Source organism: Acipenser ruthenus, chromosome 8 (assembly GCF_902713425.1).
Source record: "Acipenser ruthenus chromosome 8, fAciRut3.2 maternal haplotype, whole genome shotgun sequence".
In the NCBI taxonomy this organism is placed as follows: domain Eukaryota; kingdom Metazoa; phylum Chordata; class Actinopteri; order Acipenseriformes; family Acipenseridae; genus Acipenser; species Acipenser ruthenus.
In genome coordinates this window covers 44,090,252-44,109,418 of record NC_081196.1, presented here as the reverse complement: position 1 = coordinate 44,109,418, position 19,167 = coordinate 44,090,252, and the positions used below count along the sequence as shown (strand labels likewise).

At 37.7% G+C, this 19,167-nt stretch overlaps 1 pseudogene; it reads right to left on the bottom strand.

The window, feature by feature from the left end:
* The window catches only part of LOC117406733 (propionyl-CoA carboxylase alpha chain, mitochondrial-like), a 169,988-nt pseudogene extending 151,075 nt beyond the window's left edge, over window positions 1-18,913 (bottom strand).
* Window positions 18,914-19,167: the final 254 nt, after the last annotated feature.

Here is a 19,167-nt window from a genome sequence, read left to right as displayed (position 1 = left end):
GCTTTAATGCAGGGGCTCCTGAGTAACGCATCCTATCTCCACGCTCTGATGTCGCTGTTTCGAGTCCAGGTTATTCCATTGCCGATCGTGGACGGGAGCTCCCAGGGGGCGGCGCACAATTGGCTAAGCACCAGGTAGGTGGGGGTGGGGGGAGGGCTTAGGTCGGCCAGTGTGTCCTCGACTCACCGCGCACCAGCAACCCCTGTGGTCTGGACGGGCACCTGCGGGCTTGCCTGTAAGCTGCCCAGAGCTGCGTTGTCCTCCGACGCTGTAGCTCTGAGTGGCTGCATGGTGAGTCTGCAGTGTGTAAAAAAAAAATTTAAAAAAAGTGGGTGACTAACGGCACATGCTTCGGAGGACAGCGTGTGTTCGTCTTCGCCCCTCCCGAGTCAGCGCTGGGGTGGTAGCGGTGAGCTGAGCCTAAAAATAATTGCATATTCTAAATTGGGAGAAAATAATAAAAATAATTGGCGACGACTACATGTTAGAAAAAAAACGTGCTTTAATGCTTAGAAATAAAAAAAAAATGATATATTCTACATAAATGTATACAGATTTTGAAAAAAATAAATCTTACTGTTTCATATAATTTAAGTGAAATACAAAAATAGGAATTTAAATATTCTTTTTACTATACAGCCACCCTTCGTCTAACACTAACACACAGACGCACTTACACACCTTATATGTAAGTGGTGATAGAACTTCAGATAATTAAGTGACAGACAATTGCACTCGGGGGAGACATTCTTGGGAATTACTGTCAGCAACTGAATAAACACTGTGGGAAAGGAAAGGTGTTTATGGGCCAGTTGTTCACCGTTTTGTTTTGTTTTTTGTTTAAGGTGCTGAAATATGTCACAAATTGAACTTTCACTTTTTAAAATAATTTTTTAAAAATCCAGCATGTCAAATGTAAAACAATGCCTCCCGTACATGTTCAGACGCCCTTTCTTTTACTGTTTTGTTAAATAATTTGGGCCTTCTACAGTATTCATTTTGGGGTTTCCACCTCAGTCCTGACCTGGAGGATATCCCCTGCTATTCAATCCATGGCCAATACAAAGCACATACTGTTAATAGTGTTGTGGTCTGAAGTTGTTAACTATCCACAAGGACATTTTCTAAGAAGAAATTCAGTCATAGGAATAAAGCATGCTTGGGCTCCCCCTTTCTGGACTGCTAAACATGCTAAATAAACTAAATAGCATGGAAAGGAAAAGAGCAAGTTCTTCTCAACCAGTTTAAAAGAAAACAGGGTGTAATTTATAGAAGGAAATAAATAACGTACAACACAGAGGCATGCAGGCTTTTAAAATCTGACTTTACCAAGATTATAAATGTATATATAAAAAAAAAACATATAAGCCACCCCTTGGGCTCTGACTCTCGTTTCAAAAGGGGAGTTTGTCAGCCAATTGCTTTAAATGAAAATTAAGAGCATATAATACCAAAACTATTCAACAAACCAAATACAGCTTTACCCTTTCTTAACCGCATATTAACCTACAAATTGCAGTTTGTGTGAACAATCCGATCTCAGGGGAAAGTCATAAAGATTAAGTAAAATTAATATTAAAAAATAACTCCATCATTAAAACAATGTGGCACTGAAACAGCTAATGTTAATGAAGTGGAATGTCATTGAGAGAATCATAGAATACAGCTGAAACAGTTAGTGTTAATGAAGTGGAACATCATTGAGAGAATCATAGAATACAGCTGTGTTCAGTCAGCACTCATGTATCTGTACCCTCCCATTACAGGTTCAATAGGATAAAAGGGAGTGACTGTTTCATTAAAAGTCCACTAGATTACAATGCTGACCCAGAAAAAGAAAAAGCACATACCTTTTGTATGAAAATGTAATTTCCAAACAACATTACATTTACAATAACATGCACACCGTTTATACTGTAATTTAAGCTACAGTACTGGGAAAGAAAAAAAAAAAAACATTCAAAGTATTGTTCTGTACTGTATTTAAAATTACATTTCACAGTAAACCTACAGTTTGCAAAACAAAAAATATATATAATAAAAGACTATTACACTTCCAATATAAATCGTGAGTGTACTTATGATATGAGCAGTACAGTCAGCTTGCACTTGCTTTTACTTTATCAAAAACAATATCGGCAACGATACATTACTGTTTTTCATTTAGTTAAATGCAAAATAATCTTTAGACCGGCATTTCATCTTGTAAAACCTACATAATAAACCAACAAAAACATCAGTAGGTTGCTTCAACAGTTCAGTAGTTTCTGCACAGTTCAGTAATTACAGTAGCATTCCCAGCGCGTACTGCTTGTTTTTAACCAAGGAGCATGTCTTGAGACTGATAGATGACGGTTAATAACATGCAATATACTGCTAGCATAACAAAGATGTGATGATCATATGTTGTATCTTATAATAGAATCAATCTGTTACTGTACAGATAAACGAGAGACGGATAAACGGGTGCTGAATGCACCAACTACGAAGATGGGCTGTATGTATAAACGTTCTTTTAATAGCAAATACCTATTTTCATGGTACTTACCTGTTTCATTTAGGTTACGGACGGTATAAATGAGGTTTCCTGTTTCGTATGGTCTTTGCTGTTGCGTATACTCATAAAAAAATTATACTTCCGTGTCCGTCAGCACTTCATTTAATATGCATTGTTCATAAATGTCATTTAAATACTAGATTATTTACTTACGTTGGACATAAAACCAACTCCAAAATATTTTTCAAATATTATAACAGCAAGAGAACATTCAAAGAGGAGGTTAAATGTCTAAGAGACACAAATGGCAAAATCATAGATGAAGAAAAAAAAATAGCAAATATATTAATTGATTACTTTTCACAGGTTTTTACAAAGGAGGACACGGACAACATGCCCGACATGTCAACCTGTTCCTATCCAGTTTTAAATAACTTTAGCATAACAGAGGCAGAAGTGTTAAAGGGACTAGGAGCTCTTAAAATAAACAAATCCCCTGGGCCGGATGAGATCCTCCCAATAGTACTCAAAGAAATGAAAGAAGTTATTTCCAAACCGCTAACCAAGATCATGCAACAGTCTCTTGACACAGGGGTTGTACCGACAGACTGGAAAATAGCAAACGTAATACCGATCCACAAAAAGGGTGACAAAACCGAACCAGGTAACTACAGACCAATAAGCCTGACTTTTATTATATGTAAACTTATGGAAACTATAATAAGATCCAAAATGGAAAATTACCTACATGGTAACAATATCCTGGGAGACAGCCAGCATGGTTTTAGGAAAGGGAGATCGTGTCTAACTAACCTACTTGACTTTTTTGAGGATGCAACATTGAAAATGGATAACTGCAAAGCATACGACATGGTCTATTTAGATTTCCAGAAAGCTTTTGACAAAGTCCCGCATAAAAGATTAATTCTCAAACTGAACGCAGTAGGGATTCAAGGAAATGCATGCACATGGATTAGGGAGTGGTTAACAGGTAGAAAACAGAAAGTACTGATTAGAGGAGAAACCTCAAAATGGAGTGAGGTAACCAGTGGTGTACCACAGGGATCAGTATTAAGTCCTCTGCTATTCCTAATCTACATTAATGATTTAGATTCTGGTATAGTAAGCAAACTCGTTAAATTTGCAGACGACACAAAAACAGAAGGCGTGGCAAACACTGTTGCAGCAGCAAAGGTCATTCAAAATGATCTAGACAGCATTCAGAACTGGGCAGACACATGGCAAATGACATTTAATAGAGAAAAGTGTAAAGTATTGCATGCAGGCAATAAAAATGTGCATTATAAATATCATATGGGAGAAACTGAAATTGAAGAAGGAATCTATGAAAAAGACCTAGGAGTTTATGTTGACTCAGAAATGTCTTCATCTAGACAATGTGGGGAAGCTATAAAAAAGGCTAACAAGATGCTCGGATATATTGTGAGAAGTGTTGAATTTAAGTCAAGGGAAGTAATGTTAAAACTCTACAATGCATTAGTAAGACCTCACCTAGAATATTGTGTTCAGTTCTGGTCACCTCATTACAAAAAGGATATTGCTGCTCTAGAAAGAGTGCAAAGAAGAGCAACCAGAATTATCCCGGGTTTAAAAGGCATGTCGTATGCAGACAGGCTAAAATAATTGAATATATTCAGTCTTGAACAAAGAAGACTACGCGGCGATCTGATTCAAACATTCAAAATCCTAAAAGGTATAGACAATATCAACCCAGGGGACTACTTTGACCTGAAAAAAGAAACAAGGACCAGGGGTCACAAATGGAGATTAGATAAAGGGGCATTCAGAACAGAAAATAGGAGGCACTTTTTTACACAGAGAATTGTGAGGGTCTGGAACCACCCCCCAGTAATGTTGTTGAAGCTGACACCCTGGGATCCTTCAAGAAGCTGCTTGATGAGATTCTGGGATCAATAAGCTACTAACAACCAAACAAGCAAGATGGGCTGAATGGCCTCCTCTCGTTTGTAAACTTTCTTATGTTCTTATGTTCTTATAAATGTTCATCGGTTCATATCCTCTTCATATGTAGCCTAATCATTTCCGCTTGTGTTGGAGGTTTTGTTTATTTCGTTTTGTATTTTGATTACTTGTGACTTCTTACACTGTGGTGCTTTGCAGAGAATTAAAAATAGCGGACATGTTGTATATCTTTTTTTATTTATTTGCACATGTGCCCACGCATGTCTATATATGTATCAGGCTTATATTACTGTATGTGTCGGCTATTATTCTCTCCTGGCAAATAATAAACAGTGTGTTTTGGCAGCAGAATGTTTTCTGCTTAATGCTTTTGTCACCAAGATACCTACAGTGTTAACAGGCAGAAACAAAATATTCAATTTCTTCAACCAGTACATCAATCTCCTCTTGACTAAATTTAAGTTTTATTTTTTCCTCTTTTTTTCACGTTATCTGCAACATTTGTAATCTTTGTTGTACTTGAATAAAATCCTTTGGGGAGGCCACGGTATTTGAAAACTCACGGCAATACAATACGAACTTGGAAGCTAAATTGTATATGTCAATCACGTGGCTCAATTTTGCTTAACGTGATATATTCCAATAAAGCCAGCAGGTGTATAATGAACATCCATATTAACTGTTTAGTAATCCTTCGCAACTTCTTACGCCAGCTGCTACTGAAGCAAGACATTTTTATACAGCACAGGCGAGCTAAAAACGAAATAACAGTGTTACGACTTCGTCCCTAAACCCCGTTATACGAACAACCTTTATACATAGAGCACACTATGTCAAAGCAGTGAAAGGGTTTATTTTACTGGACAACACCAGTAATGGAACAGAACTAAGAAAATTAAAGAACACAGCTGTGAACCAAACATTAGGACAATACCTGAAAGTGTACAGTCATGGTCAACAATTTTCACAAGAGGGTTCACTTTCTTGCACCATAATTATAATAGAAAAGAAAGAATCAAAGAATGCAGCTATGTACCGAGCATGAAGCCAACACCTCCTAGCGTTATCATTTGGAAAGAAAACAGTGGCCTCAATATGGCAGCCATATTAGATCACTTGTCAAAAATAGGGTGCCATTAGATTTTGCCCAAGGAGTAACACTGAAAATATGGAGTTGCTAGCTTAATATGGTTTTTTTTGTTATTAGCATACACGTTCACAGGTTTGTGATAAAGAAATATAAGGAGGACAATAATCTCATAGTGGAAAAACTACTTTATAATGTATTTTTGTATTGTGATATTTATAAACAACTGTTTAATCTTCAGTAAGAGTGATTTAGAATCATTTTCAAATTGTAAAACTGTCAGTACCAAAAGTATTTAAACTGAAACATTAAACTACGATGGCTTGATAGTGAGCAGAGCCATTGCATGAATATTAAACCGTATTATACAATATTTTTATGCAATGGATTTTATGCAATGGATGATCAGGGAGTTCTTAAAGAGCTGTAAAAAATGATATATATTACTAACTGAAAATAAGAAAGAATGTAACATAAAACAAGTTTAGTTTACTCAAGCTAAATAGCTGACTGAACAGTAGCAAAGAAATTAAAAAAAGAGAGAGAGGTTTAACCAAACTGCACAAAGACATAGCTTCAGTATGTCTGCGATCATTAAACGCGTCACGTCATGTTTTAACACAAGATCAGTTTTACAGCCTATTGACTACACGCTTATACCAAAGATTGTCGATTTCCCATGTAGTGAGCAATCCCATTAAAAGCCTTGAATGGGATCCTTCATGTCTGTCTAAATCAAAAGATTCATACTGTGGAACTCAATGAGCTACATATGGCTCAAGAGTCATAGCCCTACCTTAAACTTTGACAAAAAGCAAAGCTAAGGCATTTGAAACAATGGATGACCCTTTTCACAACTGGAAGGCAACTGCTCCTTGTATCTCCTAACAAATGTTTCGATCTGTACCGTTTATATTAGAGCAAAGACTAGGAAGCAGCGATGTTGTTCAAAGACCTCTAAAAGTCAAAAGGTGTCTTGTTTGGCTATTAAGCTCTTCCATTTGGAGGGAGGTGAGGAACATTATCCCAGAAATGCCCAGTCGCCCCAGTGCCAGGGTGTAGCACTTCTTGTATAAACAATTAGGAGTCAAATGTAGAAAAACTACTTCAACACATTTTTTCTAAATAACTAAGAGTCATAAATACTGCAGCACAGTACAATGTGATACATGTATATTGTATATTGTTGTCACCTTAACGTGGGTTTTCAAAATGTCAAATGTGAAGCAAGGCAGTTTTACTAATGTCCTAAAGATGTTATTATTTTTTTATTTCTTGTTATATATAACATTTCCTGATTCAGCATTTAAAAAACATTAACAGAAACATGGTTGTCGTTTTTTGTTCTCAAACCAATTTGGAACACAGAAAATAATGTGAACACCTACAATTTTTGCGAAATGTTGGTGTTTGAAGCTTCTGAAAAAAATGTACATAAAATACAGGTAAATAAAGACATCAATACAAGCTTTCCAGGGATTTTGACAGATAAGACTATCTGACATTAGAAATGACATTGAGAAATACTAGGAGAGAAATATTAGGAGAATCTTCACAAATCACTGTAAAACGTACACATAAGCTTGATTTAACATAGCAGATATGGGCTGAAGATTTGTTGTGTTATAAACTACTTCCCTCAGGTTAAAGTAGTGACTGACAGTGGACAATAGTTTTAACCCATGGACCGTCACTTCTTAGGCCTTTGGGGCAATAGCTTCCTACTGGGATTATATGAAAGCGCTGTACCTACAACCCAGCACAGTGTGCACAAGTGCTGTTAAAGGTTTTATCGGCTATACGGATGGTAAAATGTCCCAAAGCACTTTTTGAACATGATTGACACAGCTCTTCTTACTTTATTTTTTATGTTAGTCTCTGTGTGCGAAATTCGGGGGGTGGTAGCTGGGCTGATTAATTAATTAATGTCTATCATCATTAACCTCCTATTTAACCCCAATCTCACACTCCTTCTCTGTCTAGCGTTTCGCTTTCTTGCATACACTGCGATCTGTTCTCTGCGCAAAATTTAAAACTCTTAATTTTCAGCATGAACCGACTCCTATTCAGATCAGGAAACCTCCCTGCCGGATTCTCCTCAACAATATCTCATTCGTTCGCTGTTGGAAACTCAGTACCGTCTACTTCTAATGCAGCTTCTCCCAACAACCAGACCTGCTGCCCCGGGATTACGGAGATCTAACTTTTAAAAAACCCTGCATGACAACAACATCAACATTCCGGCTGGAAGCAATAGTATGTTGTTCAACATTTATTGTAACTTTTATATCCGCTACACAGCAGCCTCAGAGCAATGCATTCTTTCCTGAGGTTATGCAGCGGCCTCAGATCTTCGCATTCTTCATCTCAGCCCGAAGCCAGCCCTATCTTCGGCTCCATCTAAACCGCCTTAACACTCAAAGTCCAATATCCACATTCAGCAGATCTCTGCGCTCTACAGCAGGCCACTGCACACTACCGATGGCAGTTCACCATTCACTAGTACATATAACTGCTTCAGCAGATCTCTGCTTTCTACAGCTAGGCCACAGCACACTACTGACAGCACTTCATCGTTTACTTCCTCAGAACTCTGCCCTGCTCCTGCCCTCTACTTAATCGCTCCTTACTACAGCAGATCTCGGCTTCCTCTTCAGATCTGCTTACTGTTGCAGCAGGCAAAAGTTGCTTTAGTTTACTGTGTAAATCTGCAACTGCCCTCCTCCAGAGCTCCCAACGCTCCAGCTTGCCTCCAATACTCAGACTGTGGCAGCCATTTCCGCTTGACTTCCTCAGCAATCTAGTCGTATGTCCGCTCATCCTTTCAAATACTACAAACTTTAATACATGGTGAGAGATGTGGTACGAGACTGGAAATCTGTCTTGATTATGAGTTAAGGAGTTCCACTATTAAGAGAATGACTGGAGTTGTGAAACCCAAATCTCTGAATGTGAGTTCACCTTTTCCATTCCAATCAGACATGATAGTAGCAAACCGCTGATCGATCCCGTATTAACTAACACATAGGATGGTTTCGCCACTTTCGTCTCCAGAACCGGCTTCCTCCCCAATCTTTTCAGATCAAGAGCCAACATCAATCTCCGGCCGGTCGAGGAGCATGGGGCACTGGTCCTCTGCAGCAGTTGATTCATACATCTGTTCATCCCCTACCGACATAGCAATAGCCATCAATGACTAGCTGACCGACCGTGAGGTGCTGTCCTTCCATCCAAGCTTCTCTGGATTGAACCGTTGGCCCAAATGTTGATTTGAGAAAATGTTTTTTCATCTCTGCTGCAATCTGGATCATGCGGTGTCTCAAATCAACAAAAATTTGGCTAAATAGAATAAACAGAAATGTTCCTTGCGGAAGTCAAACCTTCATGCAAGCGTGGCAGTTTATTATTTCGTTGGCTTACGAACGTCCGTCATGCATTTTGTCTTGCTCGACCCGGGTCACAGCATGTCGAACCACATCGTGAGGCGGGTCGCTGTGACTCAGGTCAACCTGGGTACGACCCAGGTATGTGGTTCCACACTACACCGGATTGTGACCCAGGTAGCCAGTGTGAAAGGGACTTTAGTTATTAGGTTTTTTTGTATTGTTTCTCCTAATGTTTGTCTCTCCTATTCTAAACGTTTTTTTTTTAAATGGTTTGTTTTTCGGTGCCATTTCTGTAACTGCAAAAATGTTAAAGATGCTACTTATTGCACAATAAAACATGGTCTGCCATTGGGTATGAACTGGTACTTTTTACCAGTTTTATCCTTCGGATGAGACGTAAAACTGAGGTCCTAAGTGACTCAGTCGTGATGCATAGTTCACCCCCAAGTCTCTGTAAGTTCCTTTGGATAAAACTGCGAAGTTGGCTACCTTGCAAAGAATTATGAAATATCTTATGAAATATTTTCAGTTGGGCCATAGTATGTTATATGTACAGTGCCGTGAAAAAGTATTTGCCCCCTGTCTGATTTTCTGCATTTTTGCATATTTTTGACACTGAATGTTATCAGATCTTCAACCAAAACCTAATATTAGATAAAAGGGACCCTGAGTGAACAAATAACACAAAAATGTGATACATTTTTCATTTATTTATTAAAGAAAGTTATGCAACACCCAATGCCCCCGTGTGAAAAAGTAATCGCCCCCTTAGACTCAATAACTGGTTACGCCACCTTTAGCAACAATAACTGCAACCAAACGCTTCCTGTAGTTATTGATTAGTCTCTCACAGCGCTGTGGAGGAATTTTGGCCCACTCCTCCATGCAGAACTGCTTCAACTCAGTGACATTTGTGGGTTTTCGAGCATGAACTGTACGTTTCAGGTCCTGCCACAACATCTCAATGGGGTTTAGGTCTGGACTTTGACTAGGCCATTCCAAAACTTTAAATTTCTTGTTCTTCAACCATTCTGATGTAGACTTGCTTGTGTGTTTTGGATCATTGTCTTGCTGCATGACCCAGCTGTGCTTCAGCTTCAGCTCACGGATGGATGGCCTGACGTTCTCCTGTAGAATTCTCTGATACAGAGCAGAATTCATGGTTCCTTCAATGACGGCAAGGCGTCCAGGTCCTGATGCAGCACAGCATCCCCAAACCATGACACTATCTGTGGAATGCAGTTTTTGGTTTTTGCCAGACATAACAGGGCCCATGTCGTTCCACTTTTGACTCATCTATCCATAGAACATTGTTCCAGAACTCTTGAGGATCATCCAGGTGCTTTTTGGCAAACTTGAGACGAGCATTCATGTTCTTAGTGAGCAATGGTTTCCGCCTTGCTACTCTGCCATGAATCCCATTTTTGCCCAGTGTCTATCTGATGGTGGAGTCATGAACACTGACCTTAGCCAAGACGAGAGAGGCCTGCAGATCTCTGGATGTTGTTCTATGGTTCTTTGTGACTTCCTGGACGATTTATGCCTTGCTCTTGGAGAGATTTTGGCAGGATGGCCACTCCTGGGAAGATTCACTACTGTCCCAAACTTTCCCCATTTGGACAATATGGCTCTTACTGTGGTTCAGTGGAGCCCCAGAGCCTTAGAAATGGTTTTGTAACCCTTTATAGACTGATCAGGCCTGGTTGTTAACCAAAGACAGCTGACCCTAATTATCCCTTTAATTGGGTTGAGTTAACTGGGGGGGGGGGGGGGGGGGCAAGAACTTTTTCACACCTGAAGATTGCATGTTTGATTACCTTGCACATCAAACAAATGAAAGAAGCACCAAACTTTGGTGCCATTTTTTCTCTCAGACTTCCTCCATATACTACTACAACAACCCACAAAAAAATCTGACCAAATACAATGTGAAAAATGTGCAAAAATGCAGAAAATCAGACAGGGGGCAAATACTTTTTCACGGAACTGTATATAATACTACTATTAAATACTGTGGAATTCATCACAGAGTGCACTGGATGTGCTAGCATGTGCGTCTAAAGATTTTCAGTGATACAGGCCTGTATTTTACATTATGGGAATCTTGCAGGCAAATTGCCCACTAACATTAATGCATGTTTTTTTTGATGAAGCTGATTACATCAAACAGAAGTATCCATGTTATCCATTCGGTTAAACCAGGCATTTGACCTAAACATTTGGTCACATGACTATATTTGTAGTTGTTTTGTAAATGGCTGTTAAACACATTAGTATGTCCTATATATAACGTTAGCTCTTAACTCACATAGAAAGAATACCAGTCAAAGCTTGTACTCAATATTTTCATACTCTGTAAGGGTTAAACTAATGTGGCTGGTAACAAAATCTATTATCTTTTGGTGGAAAGCAGCATCGTATTCAAAGCTTCAACTAAGAATCTCCCCTGGGTGCCCTGAGCCCAGCAGGTTAAACTGTCAAAGCTTTTTTAAGGGCTGATTGTTAAACCCCCCGGAGTTTGAGGTAAACTGCCAATTTTCCATCAGCAGGGAATGTGACTTTATTAGCTATTGAAGAAAAAAAGATAATAAATACTTAAAATAAGTTATTGCAGTAATTTCACCAGCATGTTCTTGCATGTCAATATCTGAAATAACATATTCAAATTATAATCAATCTATATGTGATGTTTTACGTGACTTAGGGCTGAATGTGTCTGCTTAATACAAGGTGGCAGATATCGTTAACAAGAGACTCTTTGAATAGGTCTTTGTTCTGCCTAAGGCCACAGTTAAAGGGGTTTGTTATTCTCACTTAACTAAAAACAAAACATGGACATATAATAAAATGAGTGAAATTTAAGAAATGCAAGTTTTGTACTATTCAGTAGATTTCTGCTTATCTAGAGACAGAAGAGGTGTAACTAGATTGTAACTAGAGCTGCTTTCTTTCCACCATTTAATTGAAAATGAAAACGCATCCCAGTGTTCTGCTGCCTAGTGAAACGCATTCACTGAAATGAGTGTAAGGGCCAGCATGACTGGTAACACTGGGTTACTTGGAGGTCAATGTTTTAGCCTGCTCTGCTTAAACAAGAGAGGGTGGGAGGGATGAATAATTCAAACTCCAAAAACACAAAATCAGCCTGAACCTAATCACTTAAGTTTTCTATACAGTCAGTGTGACATGCAGTCTGGGGGTAGTTAGGAACCAGCATGGGAGCCATTTAATACACCCCTTGATTAACTCATCGCCTGTCCACTTGGCCTACAGACATGTGCTAACATGTCATAATCGTCATAATTCTCATCATCCCCAGAGCTAACGCACTGGCTCCTTGATTAGTACACAATTCCCAAATGGAAGATAGCTAATGCTTAATAATTCCCCTTAGCTTCCTACCACCATACCGCAGGCTCTTCAATTAAAAATATAGAATCTCTACAGACAAAGATAAATGCGGACATATTCTTAACGGGCTGCGTGTTCTCTAGTCCAAAACAATAACAATTACCAGCCTCAGCAATCCCCCCTCCACGCTCTCCGATAAACTGCAGCTTTTTAATTTATATAATAAAAGAAAATATTTAACACATGCACACACACCTCTGTCTAGATGTTTATTTTACTGTATATTATTTTACTGTAGAGACCTTGTTCCTGTGAGCTAACGAGAAGTTTGTCCACCTTACATGCTTCAGCAAACTATTTTTAAGAGAATGCTGGATGATCTCCATTTAACTTCAAAACATCAAGCCCTTACAAGGTCAGTTACAAAAGCACACAAACAAAGGTGCTTCAATTGCCTTTTTAGTGCACATTCTTTCTGTCGAGATACTGTCAAGCGCTGTAAGCTCTTAAACAGGTGAAACATCATGGACTGGTTAAGAAAAAATATTCCTGGAAGCAACCTGATGTACACTGAAGGCTACCTCAGCAAAAGCAAGAGCCTCTTTCCATTTTTAAGGTCTCCCAACGACATGCCGATGAGATTTCACAAATCCCATCTGCTTACATCCCACCTTTGACCCACAAGCAATTCAAAGGTATCTCAATTCATAGCCAAAAAGAAGACACAAGCCTGAGCAAACACAGAACAAGGAGAATGTATAATACCATATCAGTGGCACATGATCTGAGTCCAAGGCAACAAAAATGTGTGCTACAAAAAAAACTGATATATTACCTCCACCCTAAATTCAAATATCTTCACTGTAGGATCATTACTGTCAAATGATTTTGTTTATAATGCACCACAGTCAATTCTGAAATGTTCAAATAAAAATACAATACTCAAGACACAATAATTGCTAGTATTTTATTTATGATAAACAAAAAAATAAAAAATAAAAAAAATAAAAAATGATTTGTCTGATATGGCACTCTTGCACTGAGGAATTTATGTTCAATACACCTTTTTAGCTTCAAATGTAAATGCAAATAAAAAAAAAATACATAAATAAACAGCACACCCACAAAAACGCAGAAAGACCTTGTGTTCTGACATTTTGATGCTGGGAAGGGACCCAGCATCAACCCTTTTGTGTAAAGGTAAAATGTTAGATATAGAGTAAACTTTCTTTAGTTGAACTTCTAGTCACTTCCTTTTTAATGTACTAACTACCTACTAATACATATACTATTTTTCATGTTTACAAGTTATAAATTAACAATTCACTAAAGATCACATTGAACGTACAAGGAGAAAAAAGTCTTCCAAGTGGCAAGGGAGTCTGAGGTGTGCCTTGTAGATACAGCTATGACAAGTGTGTTTGTCTTTCCTTTTTTAAAGTCCTGGATTTTGTTTAAAAAAAAAATAGTTATCTGCTGCTTCCAAGTCTAACTTCAACTGAATTAGTCATTTGGCACAGCAACAGCACATATGCATTCCTTTTACATTTGTGTCTGTTTCTGATTCACTGACAGCAAAGGACTGAACCATTAATTGTCAACTTCTTGGAGGGGGGAGAATGGTGGGAGCCAACATTAAACAAACAAATACTAAATACACAGCAAAAAAAAAAGAATTGTTACAAAAGTATATTTTTATACTCAATTAAAACTCTCGAGTCTCATTTATTTTCTTTGACTTAAAATGCATTTATATTATAAGTGCACTCCCCTGACCTTTCTGCAAGTTGAGAGCTCCTGGATCATTCTTTGAGGTAAGGCCTGTGAGGAATTAGCCAGCAGCTCTGACTAGTGCACTTATAAGAGTCAGGCAAATTAAAGTCTCGTGGAAGCTGCAGACCAGTGTTCAGTCTGAGCAAAGCAGAGCAAGGGTGTGTGTGAGCCTACACAGGAGCTATCCGGCTGTCAAAGAAAAGCACTATTCTTCTGTGAAGAGTACACATTCAGAATGACCATCAACTGAAAAATCAGATGTTACTAATCTCTGCAGCCACAGAAACTTCCAGCAAGAAGTTCAAAGTATCACAAGGTTAAGAAAACCTTTGGCTAGGCAATGTGACTATTTTATACCGTGTGGGCGTTTTGCCATTAATCATAATATGTTTTAACTAAGAAGGGCAGATAAAATGAATAGCGCTGGTATGAATAAGTGGTTCAAGCCACGGCTATGAAGTCTTGATCAGCTAACCGGAGATATACTGCATCTCTGTGCAGTTTGATGCATTCCATCTTCATGTACCTAATCATTAGCTTCCAGTTTGTTCAGCTGAAAACCAACAAACACTAATTACTTTGACATCACAAAGTCTTATCTGTCCCCACCACCTCCCCCAACAGCAAGGGGAAATTATCAAGGGTAAGCATGATAATATCCTGATAAATGATGACTCGCATCACCTAATTGTCAATCATCCACAAGCACTCACGCAAGATACCACTCAATCCCATTACCGAGTCCTCAGGGTAGGAGTACAATATACCCCAGGTATCAAAGATTTCAATGGGGGGGAGGGGGGGGGGGGGGGTATAGGCCACGTGTGTAAGATTCAGCTCGCAACACAAATTGTGTAGGTTTAGGATGGCTTTGATTGTGTTAAACTTTTTTTTTTGATTGTGTTAGACTGTTTGTGTAAAACTGTTTTCAAATAATCCCATTCTATCTTGAACTATCTATACATTGCAAATCATTGTTGGGTGTGCTTCACCCCAGTGTTCATCTTAAGCATGGAATAAGCAGTAAATCCAAGACAATCCAAGCGTTCACTGCAAAGATGAAGCAGCTTTCCATCTTCCATCAGGGCTGTAAGCACTTTCTATGTTTGAACAGAGGACAACAGGTCACAGTGCCCTGCATTTACTTGTGTGCTGCCCCCAATTCAATTGTGGTCATTCCCTGCTGTCAGTTCAACTTTAGCACTGTGTCGCTTGCTTACCAATGGGAGGTGATTTGGAAAGTAAACACACTTCTCTGATCAGTGAAAAGTGGTTTTGATGGGATCAGATGGATTAGACGTATATAAAACTGAAAGCCACCACCTAGCACCTATATAGATGTTTCATCTATAATTGTTTATTTAAAAGTGAATTCTGGAAAGTTAATTCTTATACAACCATTAGTTACGCCTCTCTCGTTATTAACATTGAGAGATGCGTAGCCAATGTATGAATAAATCAGGAATTTAGCTTGATACAATAGATATACTGCATGTGCTCTTATTGAATACACTTGGTGATGGCATCTGAAATGTTTATTTTTTTATCCGCAGTCAATCTCAACCACTTTTACTGACCAGCCTTGCTTTGTTTACATTTGGAAACCCCTGTTCCATACAAAATCAAGTCATGTGATTTTTTTGGTGTTAATCATTGTGTAAAACAAGTTCACTTTTAGAATATAACAGGTGGCAGTAAAAGGGATACAAAAATAAATTTAAAAAAAACAATTTTAATCACAATCTGTAATTTAACGGTAAACTATAGATTTAAGTGTAGTGGCATCTGATGGTATGATTTATAATCATGAGGTTAAATGAATATGTGGATAAGACCTGTATCTTTAATATGGCCAGAGGTTAAAGCAATGCGGCAGTGAAAAGGGTTATTTGTACTAATCAACATCACAACTAGAACTTAACTGCTAAGAAATAAATAATAATAATAATAATAATAATAATAATAATAATAATAATAATAATAATAATAACTGAGAAAATTGTAGAATACAGCCCTGTAAGAAATATCTAAAAATGAGGGCTGATCCGATTAATAGATAAATCAGGCCGATTAATCAACTAAAGAGTTGATCGCAGATTGTTTTTATTTTTATTATTATTTAAATCGTGCTTTTATATTTTTTGTATATAAAATAAAATCAACCAATAGAAGATCTACATTTTCTCCTCGGCAGTCCAATCATAAGTGAACAGAGGCGGGACATAAACAACGAAGGTCTTTAGTAGGTTTAACCAATGGGAGAGTCAAGATCTGCCCCTTGTTATACAGGTGTCCAATCATGAGTGATCAGAAGCAGGACATAATTGGGAGTTTAACCAATGGGAAAGCCAAATATCTGCCATTGTTTTACAGCTGTCCAATCATGAGTGAGCAGAGGTGGGACATAAATATGCTAGGGTATGGTGTGTAAACATAGCTGAATTTAAAAGAAAAAAAAGCATAGTTGAATTTCACGCGATATTGCTTATAATAAAGACAGTTATTGAGAATTATACTGAGAACGTCAAAGTAATATTTCAAATTGCTTTTTACAAATTAAAAAAATGGTATACAGCAGAAATACCTGAACTGATCATGAAGACACCAATTCTTCAAATAGGTACTTTCTCTGATGTCTGACTATGACAGCATGTTAAGCAATCACTTAACAACCACAGTATTCTCAGGTACCTCACTGTAACAAAATTCCGAACGGCTTAATCTTTTCGGTGCCTCAGGTTCTGCTAGATTCAGATGTACAGAAGGAAGCCAAGTACGTAGCTATGTAAACAACCGATGTTCTGTGAAAATGTGTTACATTTACTAAAATAAAAATAATAATAAAAATGCTTTTAAAAAGACCAAATTACCATTGGGCTGCTGCTTTTTTTTTTTTTTTTTTAGATTATATTGATTTTTTGGTATTACTATGCAGGACAGCTGCTATAATATCATTACCTTTATTAAAAATGTGCACGGATTAATCTACCGATTAATCAACTAAGGCGCAGAAATTAACCAATCAAAAATTTTAATCGATTGACAGCTCTACTAAAAATCTATATTCCAGAAATAGAAATAATGACAGACATGTTAGATCAAAGGTCAAAGTCAAGGCTACCAATACATTTAATATTGAGGGTTCATCTAATGTTGCAAATGGAAAGCCACTACCTCAAAAAGGTCTATGAGATGAGGCTTTGATTGAAACAGCTGTGTAAAAATAATTATACAAAAGGGCTAATTTTCCTTGTGCAGTACACTTGACCTTAAGAATCACAGAATACAGCTGTGTATTTCGCAGCTGTTGATATATGTCAGGCGATGATGAAGCTGCATGAAGGGCTAAAGCGCGCTGACCATAAGCATTAGTGGTTCTTAGGGGTTTAATAAGAGTTACCAGGTTTTCAGGGCTGGGTGTTCAAATTTGTGCTTCACAGCCCACTAGCTTTTAAAGATTTTGGGTTTACCAGTTGTTGGCCATAGAGTTGAGGTTAATAATAATAATAATAATAATAATAATAATAATAATAATAATAATAATAATAATAATAATAACTGAGGTGGATTGCTACACATGGTGCCCAAAGAAAATACATTGGCTGATGAAGTGGAAGTCTCAGAATACTCTCCAGTGGTTACCTCGGTAAAGAGATAATATTTACCCTTGAATTGGAATAAAAAGGTACTTACAACACTGGAGTCAACATCACTGTGTACTGCAACTGTTTTGATGCCCATCTTCTTACATGTTTTAATGACCTGTAACAGAGTAACAGAGAAATATACAGAATCCCCATTGCTGTACTGTAAGATACAGACGTGGTTTATCCCAGAGAGGTACAGGTTGATCAAACCCACCCCTAAATCAGACACACGTTTCAGCGAATGCCTTCATCAGTACACCATTTACACCAAGTTTGAATCTAGTTTTTCTGACTGAGAGTTTTTTTTTAAGTTAAAGAGCACTTACCCGGCAGGCGATCTCTCCTCTGTTTGCAATGAGAATCTTGTCAAATGTCTGTGAAAAAAAGGTGAAATAAACTTACGAGCACAGAAAAAAAAGATTATTTCAACCACCAATTATTTGTACTTTGTTTCAACGCCCTAGCATTCACTGTCCCTGTTACTGAAGGGCATTAAAAGGAAGGTAATACATATGGATTGAAATAGAGAAGAATGATTTTGAAAATGACATAGAAGTTATAATGGACTCCACTCCACTCAGTGTAGAGGCAATTAAATGGTACATGAACGGTACATTACTTTGACAATATGTGGAATACAAGGTAAGTCCTTGTGTCTTAATCCTCTGCACATTGTGTTTGATTTCATAAAAGTTATGCTTGATTTTATAAACCAACAACATGGGGGTCACAGTTGAGACAGAGAATGTAGAAAGTACAGTAGGCAGTTTTATTTTGATCAAATAATGCCTCCCTGTAAATCAGGTGAAAGGCACATCTGGTTGTGTATCCCACCTGGAAAGGCAGGGTAGGATTGTATTTAAGGTAAATACAATAGTGCTATAACACTGAACAATAATATTGAAAAAAGACCTTTTCGCTAGGATCGTAAACAGTTGAGCACTGTGTTCGAGATGCAATGATGCACCACCTTGACCTGAAAGAGACATGCTAAAAAAGAAAACTGAATTAAGAGCTCATGAAGATTATTGCAGCCGTGTCAGATTTTCAGTTTTAAATTAACCTGGTCATTGGTTGACTTGGTAATAATACCATAAACAATTACAATGTTAACTAACCCAATTAAATAAATGCACTTAATAAAAAAGGTATGTTTTAAACCTATATTTACCGATTGTGGAATAACTTCTTGTTCATGAAATTTCATCAAAAGGATGACAGAATTCATTACCAGCTAAATCAAAAGCCTAAAGCAACCTAAGTTTCCATGACATAGATTTAGACAGCCAAAAGAATAGCCACACTACTGGGTGAACTGTTCTGATGATAACTAAAACAATAAACTTGTGTATAAAGCTGAACTCGGTAACTTTGTATGACCTTTGATATTACAAACTATACAATATGCACTTCATGTTGGTTCCAATCGTATCTTCACTAGCAATAAATAAATGGTGTCAAATGTTTGCAGCTGTACAGGCA